At 40.6% G+C, this 15,376-nt stretch overlaps 2 long non-coding RNA genes across 2 annotated transcripts; both read right to left on the reverse strand.

The window, feature by feature from the left end:
• Positions 1-1,509: 1,509 nt before the first annotated feature.
• LOC106676328 (uncharacterized) lies at positions 1,510-3,735 on the reverse strand. The gene is made up of 2 exons (XR_001342257.3): positions 1,755-3,735; positions 1,510-1,668 (listed from the first exon to the last, which is right to left on the reverse strand). It is a non-coding gene; the product is annotated as an uncharacterized LOC106676328 (long non-coding RNA).
• A 4,862-nt stretch (positions 3,736-8,597) lies between these two features.
• LOC143420463 (uncharacterized) lies at positions 8,598-10,933 on the reverse strand. The gene is made up of 3 exons (XR_013100295.1): positions 10,826-10,933; positions 9,330-9,460; positions 8,598-9,238 (listed from the first exon to the last, which is right to left on the reverse strand). It is a non-coding gene; the product is annotated as an uncharacterized LOC143420463 (long non-coding RNA).
• Positions 10,934-15,376: the final 4,443 nt, after the last annotated feature.

Genomic DNA, 15,376 nt, shown 5'->3' on the forward strand with positions numbered 1-15,376 from the left:
TTGGCAAAATGGGTCAAAAGAAGGACTTGACAGGCTCAGAAAATTCAAAAATAGTGAGATATCTTGCAGAGGGATGCAGCAGTCTCAAAATTGCAAAGCTTCTGAAGCATGATCATCGAACAATCAAGCCTTTCATTCAAAATAGTCAACAGGGTCGCAAGAAGCGTGTGGAAAAACCAAGGCGCAAAATAACTGCCCATGAACTGAGAAAAGTCAAGCGTGCAGCTGCCAAGATGCCACTTGCCACCAGTTTGGCCATATTTCAGAGCTGCAACATCACTGGAGTGCCCAAAAGCACAAGGTGTGCAATACTCAGAGACATGGCCAAGGTAAGAAAGGCTGAAAGACGACCACCACTGAACAAGACACACAAGCTGAAACGTCAAGACTGGGCCAAGAAATATCTCAAGACTGGTTTTTCTAAGGTTTTATGGACCGATGAAATGAGAGGGAGTCTTGATGGGCCAGATGGATGGGCCCGTGGCTGGATTGGTAAAGGGCAGAGAGCTCCAGTCCGACTCAGACGCCAGCAAGGTGGAGGTGGAGTACTGGTTTGGGCTGGTATCATCAAAGATGAGCTTGTGGGGCCTTTTAGGGTTGAGGATGGAGTCAAGCTCAACTCCCAGTCCTACTGCCAGTTTCTGGAAGACACCTTCTTCAAGCAGTGGTACAGGAAGAAGTCTGCATCCTTCAAGAAAAACATGATTTTCATGCAGGACAATGCTCCATCACACGCGTCCAAGTACTCCACAGCGTGGCTGGCAAGAAAGGGTATAAAAGAAGAAAAACTAATGACATGGCCACCTTGTTCACCTGATCTGAACCCCATTGAGAACCTGTGGTCCATCATCAAATGTGAGATTTACAAGGAGGGAAAACAGTACACCTCTCTGAACAGTGTCTGGGAGGCTGTGGTTGCTGCTGCACGCAATGTTGATGGTGAACAGATCAAAACACTGACAGAATCCATGGATGGCAGGCTTTTGAGTGTCCTTGCAAAGAAAGGTGGCTATATTGGTCGCTGATTTGTTTTTGTTTTGTTTTTGAATGTCAGAAATGTATATTTGTGAATGTGGAGATGTTATATTGGTTTCACTGGTAAAAATAAATAATTGAAATGGGTATATATTTGTTTTTTGTTAAGTTGCCTAATATTTATGCACAGTAATAGTCACCTGCACACACAGATATCCCCCTAAAATAGCTAAAACTAAAAACAAACTAAAAACTACTTCCAAAAATATTCAGCTTTGATATTAATGAGTTTTTTGGGTTCATTGAGAACATGGTTGTTGTTCAATAATAAAATTATTCCTCAAAAATACAACTTGCCTAATAATTCTGCACTCCCTGTAGTAACACCAAGGTTCCTGATAGACAGTTTGGCAAATGTAGCAAGTGGACCCAAGTTTTCCATAACACTAGGTACAAAATTTTTAGGAGCACAAACAAGGACTTCATGTCACGGCCGAGGCCACCTCAAAAGAGAAAGGACTCAAATGCTGGAAGTAGTTTTAGAGACAACGTTTATTTTCTCAGTTAGTGTTCATAAACAGGAAACTGGAATGTGCGTTTAACAAGTGCAAAATGCCACAACTAAACCAAAAGGGTTTTAAGCAGCCTGGGCTAAGTAAGCAATCTGGTGTTGGTCAGTGGAAACAGCAGTTCCTGTAAATAGAGTACAGACGTTCAGGTATGGTTCAGGAGGAATATCGGCAAGCTGTTCATTCTGAATTTTCCTTAGCACTGCGTACTTGCTGCGGGTGGTCTGTAGTGGCGTGGAGGGGTGGGTGGTCCGGGTGAGTGGTCCGAAATTCCTGGCATTGAGGCAGGAGGCAGGCAGGTGAGTCGGGTGAACAGCCCGTGGGACTGTCAGGTGGTCCAGCGTCCGGATTGGAGCTCTTCGGCGGAGATTTGTGTCTGGCAACTTGGTGCGTGGCTGTGAGAGAAACACACAATGAGACAAGGTAGTTTACAAAGCGTGTGCAAAATCACAGTGGTGGCCTGCACCAACTAAGGTTAGCTGAGAATCTGGCGAAGAGAGGTTGAGTGCGCTGGCCTTATGAGTCCCCGGCTTAATTACCCACAGGTGTGAGCAATCAGCAGAACACTGAGGCCCCTCCCAGGGGTGGAGATGCCAACTTGGAGGGAGACACCCTGGCACACACCCGGACCATGACACTTCAGTATTCTCCTCATTTAGTTGAAGAAAGTTTCCAGCCATCCAACCTCTAATGGAGTCTATGCACTTATGCAAAATCTGTAGCTTGGAAACATCATGCGGCTTAAAGGAGATGTATAACTGAATATCATCTGCATAGCAGTGATACGAAATGTCCTTAAAGGTGCTCAATAAGTGTTGAAGAGGAAGTAAATACAGCAAGAACAATAAAGGCCCCAAAACTGAACCTTGTGGCACACCATAGGCAAGAAAAGTAGAAGAGGAACTGTACTTAGAGGTAGCCACAGAAAAGGATCGTTCATGCAAAGAGGATTCAAACCAGTCCAAAGCAGCCCCTCATATACCCACCCAGTGTCTCAGCCTGTCTAGCAGAATATGATGGTCCACAGTATCAAAGGCGGAGGTCAGGTCCAACATCAACAGAACGGAGCATTCTCCTGCATCACATCTCATCAAAATGTCGTTGGAGACTATAAGAAGTGTAGTTTCAGTAGAGTGAGTTCTACGAAAGCCAGATTGGAATTTATCCAGAATGCTGTATTCATCTAGAACAGCTATAAGCTGCTTAGCCACAGCCTTTTGAAAATCTTAGCAATGAACGGTAATTTTGAAATCGGTCTGTAGCTACTAAGAAGAGAACCATCAAGCTTAGGTTTTTTTTAACAGTGGGTGAATAACAGCATTCTTACAATAAACAGGGACCTGACCAGAAACCAGTGAGGTATTGATAATTGTGAGCACACAGGGACCAATAGACTGAAAGACATTTTTAAACAAAGATCCAGGTAAAATATCAAGAGAGCCGGAGGACGCTTTCATCGAATTAACTAACTTGACCAGCTCAGGTAAGGACGCAGGTAAAAATCTTTCTAAAATTACAGGCCTAGCTTGAGTTGGAGCAGACAAGAGAGACACAGGAGAGATATTGTTCCTCACGTCACTGACTTTTTCAACGAAGAAAGAAAGAAATTTTTCACAATCTTCATTTGATGAAATTGGGACAGCAGGTGGAGCAGGAGCAACAATATCACTAATGGTGTTGATATTTTTCTATCACAAAAAATACAAGTCTTCATTGAAGTAAGCACACAGAGCAGTAGTGGATTTTTTTAAATATAATTTTTCTTTATTTTTGATTAGCAAATTACAAATAAAAAAAAAAACAACCCAGCTAACGAGCCCTGGTCAACCCCTCACTTGAATTTTTAATTTTCAGTTTAAGGCAATTAAATTCAAATCAAAAATTCAACCCCAACAATCAAGTGATTCCCTATGAGCAACCGTGGACAGGAAAAACTCCCTTTTAACAGGAAGAAACCTGTGACAGAACCAGGCTCAGGGACGGGCAGTCTTCTGTCATGACTGGTTGGGAGGTGAGGGCAAAATAAAATTTAACATAAATGAGAGCACAGTATAGTTATTGTGTTATAATAAGCCAATCAGGTAGGCCGTACAATTCCAAATATGTGAAGGTGGCCAGGTAAACTCCACCGAAAATAGCGCCCGCTATGGCAAGACCTATAGGGGGCGCTATAGGTCTGTCACACATGAAGCCCTACCTCGACAGCAAGGGCCGCGAGCTGCCGTCAGCTTTCGACTTTGTCGAATTCACTCGCTCGCTCTTTGATCCTTTCCCTTGTAACGTACAGGTGAGACTTGTACAGGTGTTAAATGTCATCATTTGGAAAGCATGTAACGTAGGTACGTTACATGCGAAGTTGGCAAAAGCACTCTGTGGTACTTCCTCTTGGATTTCACGCCTCATTTTCTCAGTCTCTTCCTTTAGTTCATTCAACTCCCTTTCAAAGTTGTCCATCCTAGTATTAAGCATTCTGTTTTGCTCTATGATAAACTCTAAACGCTGATCTATTGTCTCCATTGTGTGTCAAAAGAAAAAAAATGTTCCCTGAATTATTTAAATGTAAAGGTAGTGATGGCCCGCTTGAAGCTGACGCTCCGGAGCGTGTGTCGAAAAAAACAACACACTGGTTCAGAAGCACTGTGTCGAGGCTTGCTTCGTTTGGCAAAAGTCACGTGACCAGTGACGTCCGAAGCTTCATTACGCACGTAACTGCTTCGGTACCTGATTCAAACGGATATAAGGAAGTGAATCATCCACGGGATTCGTGGAGTGTGTTGATGGTGACAGATAGCGACGAGGTGATCATTCCACTGACAGATATGGAGCCAGCGAGGAAGAGAGGACGTTCTGGCGTGTGGGAATATTTTGAGTTGATTTTGCTCAATTCATTTTATCTGCCGAAGTGAAAAACTTGAAATGTCCAAAATCATGTTTTCATAATGTAAATATCATTACAGCATATGACTTTAGGAACACTTCCATGTGAATTAAAGCTAATGAAGACTACAAAAATGTATTTGACACTATACGTACATTACATTGCTACAGTTTAGAAAATCATTTTGTTTATTGTTTTTAGGTGATAGTCTGCAGGACCCAGGAATACCTGCATATCTACCAACTTGCAGTGTAGTTCCTGCACTCCACAGCCTCTTCTGTTCCATGCAAGTGGATTTTCTCCAGGGCAGGAGAAACTATTTCTAAGAAAAGAAACAGACTCAGCCAGCGCACAGTAACACTAATCCCCTTTTTAAATGTAAATAACAAAAGGGCTACCTTACATTGATCATGTTTTTACTTTGCAAGTTCTTGATTAGGGGTGGGTTTTGATTATCGCTTTTCTGATTACAATCCATGCTAAATTGAATAAAGTGATATTGATTCATTAAAATCCCGTGTCGATTTGTAAATTAACGTTATTATGCCTGAAACGCCAGCATCTCAGGTTAAACCTCACAACATGTCGTCAAACACCATACAGCTAACACAGTAACTGGGAGCAGGTTTACGGATTCTGCATACAAACGTGAACACAGAGCGCGGACCCGACGCGTCAGAGTCAGATTTTGATGTGTCGGCGGGTCCGCGCTGTGTTTGCCTCTTTTTTTTTTCGCTGGCTTCTGCAGCTGCAGGTTTCATAACTCTCTGTTTACATCTCTAATTAAGTCTCACATGTGTCAGCTTTCTTTTAATAGATACGAAATTATGGATATATACTGATACATGACCAGAATTGTAATATTTCTGACTGAGGCAAAACTTTCCAGATTCCAATCAAATTGAATCGGATCCTGTATCGAATCAAAATGATTCTACAAATCAGTGACGATGCAGCCGTACTCAGCTTCCTAAGCATTTTCCCTTTCCAGTTCACAATCAATCCCACCCCTAAGTCAAAAATATGTATAGGAATTGGCCTAATCTAATATTTTGTATGAACCTGTCCAGCTGTCCAGTGATTAAACGACAAGTAGATGGAGGCAGGACTTCACAGCAGGGGCATACTCCATAATGTGCTGTGCATTCTCATATGTATATTATATATATTGCTCACTTATTGTATTTACCAACATCAAGGAGTTATGAGCAAAGAAAGGCCACACCATAGTGCATGTTTAAATAGGGAAAGTTTATTGATCAAAATGTATTACGCAAATACGCATTACATTTTTTCAGCCCCCCAATCGAGAAAACAAAACCAATTACATGTTCAAAGCAACGGAACGGTGGCCCAATATCAGAGAGAACTCCACTCTTGAGTGAGCACTGATAATTGAGCAGTCCGTTTTATTTTGCAGATTCAAGCTGCTCTTCAACATTTTCACCACCAGATGTCACCGGAGAGGACTGTGTTGAAAAGCTTCGAGTAATGAACCGCTTTTCAATACAAGCTTCAGTGCTTCGGAAAGCTTCATTTGGCCATCACTATGTAAAGGTATTACCTTTGTCAAAGATCCCTGCTTTGCAAAAACAACTCGCTGTTACTGAAGACGCACCAAGGTAAACTGTGTTAAAGCACCTCTATTTAAGGACTCATGTGGTAGAGCTGGTGACGGTCGACCGTCACGGGAGACTGTCTCGTGACGGTCACAGTCTCCCCTTTGAGAAGATCAAAGGATCAAAGAATACCTCCGTGTCATTCCGCGCATGCTCAGATCATGCGTATTGAAATGAACAGGATATTTATTTATTCATTTTAAATACCTTGCTATATAACAAAGGTGACTGCGCACTCAAAGGACGAGGAGAGTTCAAAATAGGGCACATATCGGATGACGATATGAAAAAGTATATCGCTTCATATTACGGCAATTCAAAGGCACAAGATAAATGACAGGTATCACGTCTCACTCCTCTTTGCCTCCGTCCACCGTTTGTGCGCAGGCTCACACAGCACTCGGCAGAGAACTCCCCCCGAAACATCCATGCAACGCATCTTGCTACCACCTTCAAGTTGTACTCAAGTTTATAAAGAACCCATGTCAAAGTATTGTGGTTAAGTTAAATCCAATTTATTAACCTACCTCTGAGATGAAGTACAGATCCAAAGAACGTACTGTCTCCCGTTTGGCTACAGGAGGCAATGAGGTGCGTTTAATGTTTCTCTGTTAATTTGTGTTTCTATGAAACCGCGATAAACTGGTGTTTATGTGGGTTTTTTTTTTCGTTATTACTATGCCAACCCGTTTTAGTTTTTTAACTCTTGGAATGTCCTGGAGCCATTTTTCATCCACTGTGTTTTTTAATTTCAAGCCATTTTCACTGTGTTGAATAGAATATAGCCAAATTTGCCAAACATTTTTTTTTTTTTTTAAATTTAGAATTGCGGTCTGAGTTCATTAAATTAGCTTAAAGTGGCTAAGCTACAAACCGCCATCCACCTTTTGCTCTAGGACAAAAGGTGGATGAAACCGCCATCCACTCAAGGTCCTAGAGCCAAAAAACGCCCCATTGAAACCCATTATAAACGCTATTTTTCATTGCAGGATCATTATAACCAAATGTAGTGCCATCCTCCAAGTCAGGGTGACACTTTGGAGTCCGGGCCTTAAAATTGTAATTTTTTAGTTGTCCACCAGGTGGCGCCCTTTTTTATATTTCAGCATTGAACGAACTCAAGCCAAAAATTCCGTTTTTGAGCGTGTCTTTCTGCTTTAAAAAGTGGAAAAAAAGAGTGGTGTTGTGTGTCACTATCAAGGACGTCTTTATACCTAAAAAAGGAAAAAAAGATACAAACACTCCTTAATCAAGGGACTGGAACAGCTGTAACTAAGGTAACTCAGAAAACAAAAGGTTAATCATACATAACAGTGTAAACTAAAATGTGCGCACTTATTTTAGAATGCAGTGTTATGTGGATATGTGAATTAACTCTAAACCAAAACCAGTTATTTATTGTCCTGTAAATTAATTCCTATATTTAAAGAAAGACAAATGTGAATGCAATGTTACTTATATAAGCCTCTACACTAACATGTTGGGTATTACCACTGTGTGGCTGTAAGTGCAGCCATCACATTGTGAAACAAGAATCTAAATCTTTGTGAAACAATGATTTCTATAAAAGCATGTTGTTTATGGGGATAATGTGACAAATCCTTTGTGGGCCCTAATAATGATCAATGGTGATTGAAGAGGAAGCTTGAACCCTGGCTCTGGAGATTTTCATGACAAGTGACAGTGCAGACATCTGCTAATGAGAGAACATGTTTTATCATCATAACGACTGAGAATTTAAACGTCGTTAAAGTGTCACTTCAGCAGTGCTGCCGGGAGAAAGAAGTGTTGACTCATGTTTTTTAATAGAAGACTTAAAACACTAAACTCTAATTTCAGGGGTTTATTTTAAGTTTACAGAATATAACATCTGGTATGACAATGAGTTTTACTTCTCACTGTCCGTGTTATGTGTATCAATTTATCATGTATGCTACTTTGCTCTGTGGACTAAAATGTTTCATTGTATTCATGAAATAAACCAGAATTTCAATGTCCGAATCTTTTACTGTTTTTCTGCTTTTGTTCGCTCCAAGTTTGACAAAACCCACAGCTCACTAACAATGTGGAGCAGTCTCAGTGTATTTAGCTGCTTTTTCCCTAAACACAATCAGTTAACTGAGAGAAATGCCTGTAGTCATCCACTTTGGTCATTGTGAATGTTGAAGGAGATTTGTTCCATAGACACCTTATACTAGTGTTTCCTACTCTTAATCCAACCAAGTTTATTGCTGGACAACACAGCTAGCAGTTGGAAGATGAATGATTGCGTTTTTATGATGCATAGTACCCCCTCTTCTTCTTCTCTGTGTTGTTGTTCTTGTGTATGTGTGTGTGTGTGTATGCTGTAGAAGTCAAAGTATGCATTAGCCACACTTACAAAAACATTTTGAATTTCATTTAGAACTGAGATTCTACGTTGTAAGCAGAAATTTTATGCTCAGCCTGAAGCGCGTTGCCCCACTTTCACAATGCTAAGGTGTCAAATCCACAACCCCCACAGATGGTTTGTCACACGCTGGGTTCAAACACTCAAAAAGCAACACAACAGCAGGTTCAAGAAGGGCAAGTCACCCTTTATTTGCACAGCCTCACACAATGGTGTACAATGGTATAGCCACAGATGTGACTTCTACTTTTGATAAAGACCACTCCACCTGCATATTTCTTAAGAAATGAAGTGTCTTTATTAAGCTATTATTTATAAATGTCTTCACAATAAGAGACACCATGTGCTCTGTGACATTATAGTCTTAAACTCTTAAACTCCCAACCTTTCAGGTTGTTATGAATGGCTTATATTTCTAACATTTTGTGATGTAAAAGTGAACCACACGGCTATTTTATTTTCTGTATGATGGGATGACTTAAGACACGAGTTATTTAAACAATTCTAAATGACAGCGTGATGGCCATAGTACTTTATGCGGGTCAAATATGTTAACAATAATGTTTCTCAATGTAACATTGCAAAGGACTTTTGGATAGGATACATTTTTTAAACAGTTACCTCTGTTATGCTGAGTGAACGGACTCTATGGCAGAATACACAGAAGCGCAGGGAGTGCTCTTTATTTGCTGTGTCAAACTTATTTACATGGGATGAGATAATACTGATGAATAAACAGAAGGAAACCAGGGGAGGATGCTGACACGCATTCGGAGGGAAAGGGGTTACCCGCGCACGCAGGGTGGATCTATGAGAAAAAGAAAAACGAAACTTTAGGGGGAGATGCCAAACCACCGGTAAGAAACAGCAATAAACATAGGGAGAGTTGGAGAGCTCACTTGTCACACTGGCTGTACAGGCTCGGGCGAGGATTCTCGGGATGTGGGAGAAACGCTGTAATTGATCTCCGTAGTGATCCCGGAAATGCGGCTTCACAAACAGCTGACAGGTAAGCGGGTGATGGATCCGGCTGAGGATACAGGACAACAGGTAAGCAAACAAAATCCAAGACATAGGTTGGCCGTAATGCACACCGCGGAGAATTAACACGTTACCACTCGAGGAGGTAGCAATACTCCGACACCAGACGTCAGGGACGTGCAGAGAGGTTTAAAGGGGCGGGTGCTCAAAGTTAAAAAGGGGCACATTGAACCAGGCTGAATAACAACAACACACATTCATCAAGAATCTAATATGGGAAGGGCAGGGCTGTGTTGATCTGAGACTGTAGACATTAAAAAGTCCACAGGAGAGATGGTAGCTGATTAAACAAGTGTCATGAGATAATAACAAAATGCAAAGATTGGTGACAGCGCTTGGAACCATAAGGCAACGAAAAACTGTGACATAAACTCGGCTCTGCCTGTGAATCACTCTTTGCTTCTCTTCTTCCTTCCTTCCCATCATTTCATATATCACTCTCCACTTGCTGTCTATCTGAGAACAAGGCACAACTTGCTATTGCAATAAACTATAATCTAATTATCCACACCTAACAACTCTTGCACTTAATCTATAATAAAATGATGACAGAAAAATGTTATAGCACTGCCTTTAGTAGCCTCATACAGCTCCTACTGTTTCCTCCTCATGTCCTTACCAGCCATGTCTGCACAATGTTATATCATGAGTAATATTTTTTTAAATCCAGCTAAATAAAACACACACATGCACACACAGTGACATTTTAGACCTTCTTCAGAATACTGTATATACTATGGGCATCCTTACATTATTATTTATTACTAGAGCTACAATAATAAAGCAATGAGGAGGGGGAAGTAATAAATATGAAATAATGTATTTATGATGATTCCATTTGTTTCACTATCCACTCTGTGCAGGGCAAAGCTTATTACATTTTTAAACTGTATTTTTACTGCTGTAAAATCCAACTTTTGTCTTATTTAAAATATAAATCTAATATAATCTGCTTCTTAATGTATGTTCTTTAAAATACAGCGTGTGTTTTTTAATATATTATAATTATAATAATTATTATGTGGACATGCATATTAGATCGTTTTTTAGTGAAATATAATCCCTCCAGAAAGGCAGGAAATGCCCAGAAACTTACTTTAAAACTAAATATGTTCCCTAAAACGGTGACAGAGCTACAGACCCATGACAGCCTTACACAGGTAGCCAGCAGCTATGACCAGCACTACTTGTGCAGTTAATAAAAGGACAGGTAATGTTTGTCGCGCTGTTGCACACACAGCACGCTCGTTTGTTTCAGTTCGTCAGTTGCAACAAGACAGCTTACCAACGTGTACGTAATAAGCTAATACTCCTGGGTGCTACACACTACAGTGTACGCTGTACACCTACTTACTGGTTTTGTGGCATCAGTCTGTGTCTCTGAGTTAACTTGTGTTTCTCCTACAGCTCCGGACCGCTAAAAATGCGCGTGCTCTTTGTGAGCTCGTTCCCGGCTCGTAACCAGCGCGTTCTGCCGTCGGGGGCGATCATTGGTTAAATGTGATCATGTGACTGATGCAAGCCAGATCTTTTTATTTAGCAAAACTATGATTAATAGTTAAATATTATTGTTGAGGGGCACAGACAGGACTCCGCACGCACACACACATAAAATAAATAAATAAATAAATAAAAACAATTTAAAAGTTGCCTCAACAAAAGGGCACTTTGGGCACTCATCAGGAAAGGGGCGGGTGCTCAAGCCCCTCTAGCCCCCCCCTCTGCACGTCCCTGCCAGACGTCAGTCGCGCTGCTCCTAAGTAACGCTCCATCAAATGACGTCTGATGCACCGCCGGTGTGTCAGCATCCCGTGACACACCACCCCGCTTACCTGTGCTGAAAACAGAAGCAGACCCCGTGACACCACACCAGAGAAACACCAACTCCTAACAACCTCAGAACCTGTACTGTCAGATCTATGTATGTAAGGTTAAACTTTCCACAGTACATCCACTTAAGTAACCAAACACATGAAGTCACCCTTACCAATAATCGACTGTTCCTTGAAAAAAGTAGCACAAACAGACAACTAACTCATCAATGATAAGTAGAGCTACCCGAGGCCAAGACTCAAGCAGAAGAAAATTAAAAGTTGTTTTGTTTTTTTATGGCTCGAAAGATTGAAGAAAAATATGTTTAATAATTCAACAAGAGCCACACCTTCAACACATGTACATTCAAATTTTGGAACAGGCTCAACATTGCTGTTGTTCAATAGTTTTTATCCACTCTCAAAAGTCATTTTATGGCTTTAATATTTCCAGTTGATAAGGAGACTTATGGCATTTCAAATGCGCGTCCTTTAAACATCCGCTTTGTCTGTAACGACAGTATCAAACTGCAGAGCATTGTTTTTACTAAAATTCAGCATTTTCTGATGAAAATTTGACTGCTTTTTTTCACTGTAACACCCTCTCTCAGTGCCATTTTTTAGGATGATATTCTTGGAGATTCATTTTTTAAAATATTTATGCTTTTGGAGTGAGGGTATCTAATACGCACGTTGTCACTGTGTTTTGTACTTACCAGCTAACTAACATAAGCAAATCAGGTAATTCCAAACTCATCTGGTCAGCTTTGATTTAAGTAATAGGTCTGTGTTCACCTAATTAAAGTGACCCCAAAAAATGCTTAAATTTGTTGATTAATGCAGACATGAAAATATGTCATTATACTGAATTAAGTTCTATTTACATAAGTAGGTTAACTGTATTTAGTAAATCCAATAAAAAAAATACTTTGCAGCTCCAACTTAACTGACTTAAATCAGTGTGTGTGGCAATACCTGGATTTTATTTCACTTAACTTGTTTTAACTGGTATAACCGTAGAGGTTTTAAGTTGATTTACTAAACCAGGATATGTCAACAATTTCCACATAGTGTACATAAGTAAATTCAAATTACAACACTTTAGTTTTGTGGAACAAATATTTCATAATAATAATAACAATAATATTTGCTGACCTCAAGAGAGCTGGTCACCCTCTTTTGAAATCATCAATGAATAGCTTGCTTCAATCACCTCACCAGCAATCTACTGATCTCTGCAATGTCTGATCATGTGATCTACATAGGTGACTTTGGAGTGCACAGACAATTTAAATATGTGCATGGATAAGCGTTTCTGCAGCAAAGGTGGCCATGGTTTAACCTGTAGTGCTTCAATAACTGAGATCTTGTGTGCCTCTTTACACTTCCATATTCATGTTACTTAACGTCACGGCCCGGTGGACCAGCATGAAGATGATCAACAGTGTCATTGTTTTTCTCTCTCTCGCCGGAGTGGAACTCATTGTGGGTTCCTGCCCTCGCCCAACACACCTGTGGAGAGTGAACACCTGCGCCTCATTATCCTTGCCACTACTTAAGCTGAGGAAAGGACGCTACTCATCGCTGGATCGTTGTATGACTCGCACCAGTGTAGCCCCATCTTTAAGATTAGTTCATAGCTCTTGTTGATTCTGTGCCTTCGTGTTAACTTGTATATATCCATATTAACTTGATCTCCCGGAGCCCTTACCCTGGCACTATTGTATATAGGAACTTTTCCTGCAATATTGAACATATACCTGGTGGAGTGTCAAATAAAACTGTGTTCTTTCCAACCATCGGAGTCCCGTGTTTGAGTCCTCAGTTCACCGTGGCACTGAAATGGAAACAAAAAGAAACCATATCATATATTACTTATTACTTTAAATATTCTCACGGAAAGTGTTAAGATACATTCTGTAAGTGAAACTAAACAGATCTCTGTTTCTTTCTCTTCCAACCCACAGTCTGCTTTTCACGGAGCACGTTATCACTTTGTCCGTTTTTACTTTTTATTTTTGTCGTAAGACAAGCCGAGACCATCGTGAGCACTCTGAACTAACAGTATGAGCAGTGGGGCCATCCCCGCATCGACCTCATTGATGAACTCTAGATTCAAAATGTGTTCAGCACAATCATAGGCATTGGTTGCTACTGACAACAAGAAATAAAGCCTGTCTGCAGGGCTGAACCATTTTTTAGCAGTGGGGAGGGAGGGTAACACTATGCAATATATCCAGTTTTAGAATTTATATTCAACATTAATTGTAGCTTGGCTCAAAGGGTTAATGCTAGCTTATCTTAATAAACAACATTGTCATATGCAAAAAGCAAGGGTGGCACTAGGGGTGGCAAGAGATTATTTTAGGGTGGCACATGCCACCCCATACCACCCCTGTAGATCCGCCCCTGAAGAGAAGATGAAGTCCCAATGTTGAAGTCTCCTTGTTCATATGGACCTTTTCACCAAGAGATGAATGTATGGTAGCCAGCCAGGGCAGTTGTGTTTCTTTCTTCTGAAGTCTTTTGCCTAGCAACATTAGCTGTTTACTTTTCGGGGTCTTTTTTTTTCAGCTATTTTCCATCAGTGAGATCATTACAGTGATTTGTGTGACATTTATGTGACAAGCACCCTCCTTATAAGCTTTGTGGGTGGCTTTTGAAAGTGTGAGATCTTTGCACTCAGACATACGGTCACAGAGGAGTGAAGGGAGAGAATTTTAAAATTGATTTCTTTAGCTATAACAGCTGACAGCGTTTTTATTCAAACTTGATTTGGTTGTACAGTCTATGAGCACGGTAGCACGGTGGTTAGCATTGTTGCCTCACATCAGGCCAGGGTCTTTCTGTGTGGAGTTTGCATGTTCTCCCCGTGTTTGCTAGGGTTCTCTCCAGGGGCTCCGGCTTCCTCCCACACTTAGTTAATTAGTGGGGTTAGGTTAATTTGAAATACTAAATTGCCCATAGGTGTGAATGTGAATGCAGTTGGTTGTCTTTGTCTATGTGTTAGCCCTGCGGCAGACTGGCGACCTGTCTAGGGTGTACCCTGCCTCTCAACCTAAGACAGGCAACCCTGAACAGGATAAGCGGAAGGCAATGAATCAAGACGTTTTGCAGACATTATTCAATTTAATAAGATATTTCCCCCAGAATGGCATCGGGAAAGCCTGGAGTCCAGCAGAGGGAGCTACTGCATTTTTAAAAAACAAACAAACCCTCCACTACAGTCTTGGAAAAGATACGTGCTTTGAAAGTTGCTCTGAGCTGCAGGTGGATATAAATTTCATGTGTTTTAGACAACTCCACAGTTCTGTCTCATTCCCATCCGGTTTCTCAATATCATTTTCATAACTACAAATCCAAAACATCATGGGCAGAAATTACAATACAAAATGATATGTGTACAAAGGTAAAATGTATAAGGTACATTTTCATTATGTGACATCACTAGTCCGGTAAATCAAGCAGGTTTTTGTACACAAGTGATTCATCATCATTTAAAATGCACAACCACCTCAGGATACTGTACAGCCTCCTGACCTTTTTCCTACCACAGGGGTGCAGAATATGTTTTCTTATCCATTATTAACTCTGAGTGTGACAAGAAGAAGGTAAGCTCTGCAAGAAGACCTGTGTTTTTTTTCCATTCAAGTATGATTTTTGCAATAAAAGCAACCAAATCAACACTCTGCAAACCATCAAGGTTTTTCTTCAACTCTTGCAGAAGAAAAACCTTGATATGCAATACTTCCAAACTTCCAAAATGAAAATACTTCAATTTAAAAGATTTTAACATTATTTTTTTAATAAGTTGTGCAAAAATATTTAAGCACCTTAAGTTAGCAGTTGGTGATCCCTCAGGAAACAGTGAAGGCAGATTGAAGCTCAAAATTAATCAGAATGCTTGTGATTTGCTAGTTACTTCAGAGGAAAGCTGTTTTGCCAACATTCAGGCACCACAAGTAAAGCAGGGATGCTTTAAAAAAAATACCATGAAGAGTTTACATTTAATCAGACGACCTCATACACGAGGGAGCCGTGTTCTGTTTGCATGCAGTAAAGAGAACATATTCCCCTCTTCTCATTTTAAACCT

Source organism: Maylandia zebra, linkage group LG9 (assembly GCF_041146795.1).
Source record: "Maylandia zebra isolate NMK-2024a linkage group LG9, Mzebra_GT3a, whole genome shotgun sequence".
Classification (NCBI taxonomy): domain Eukaryota; kingdom Metazoa; phylum Chordata; class Actinopteri; order Cichliformes; family Cichlidae; genus Maylandia; species Maylandia zebra.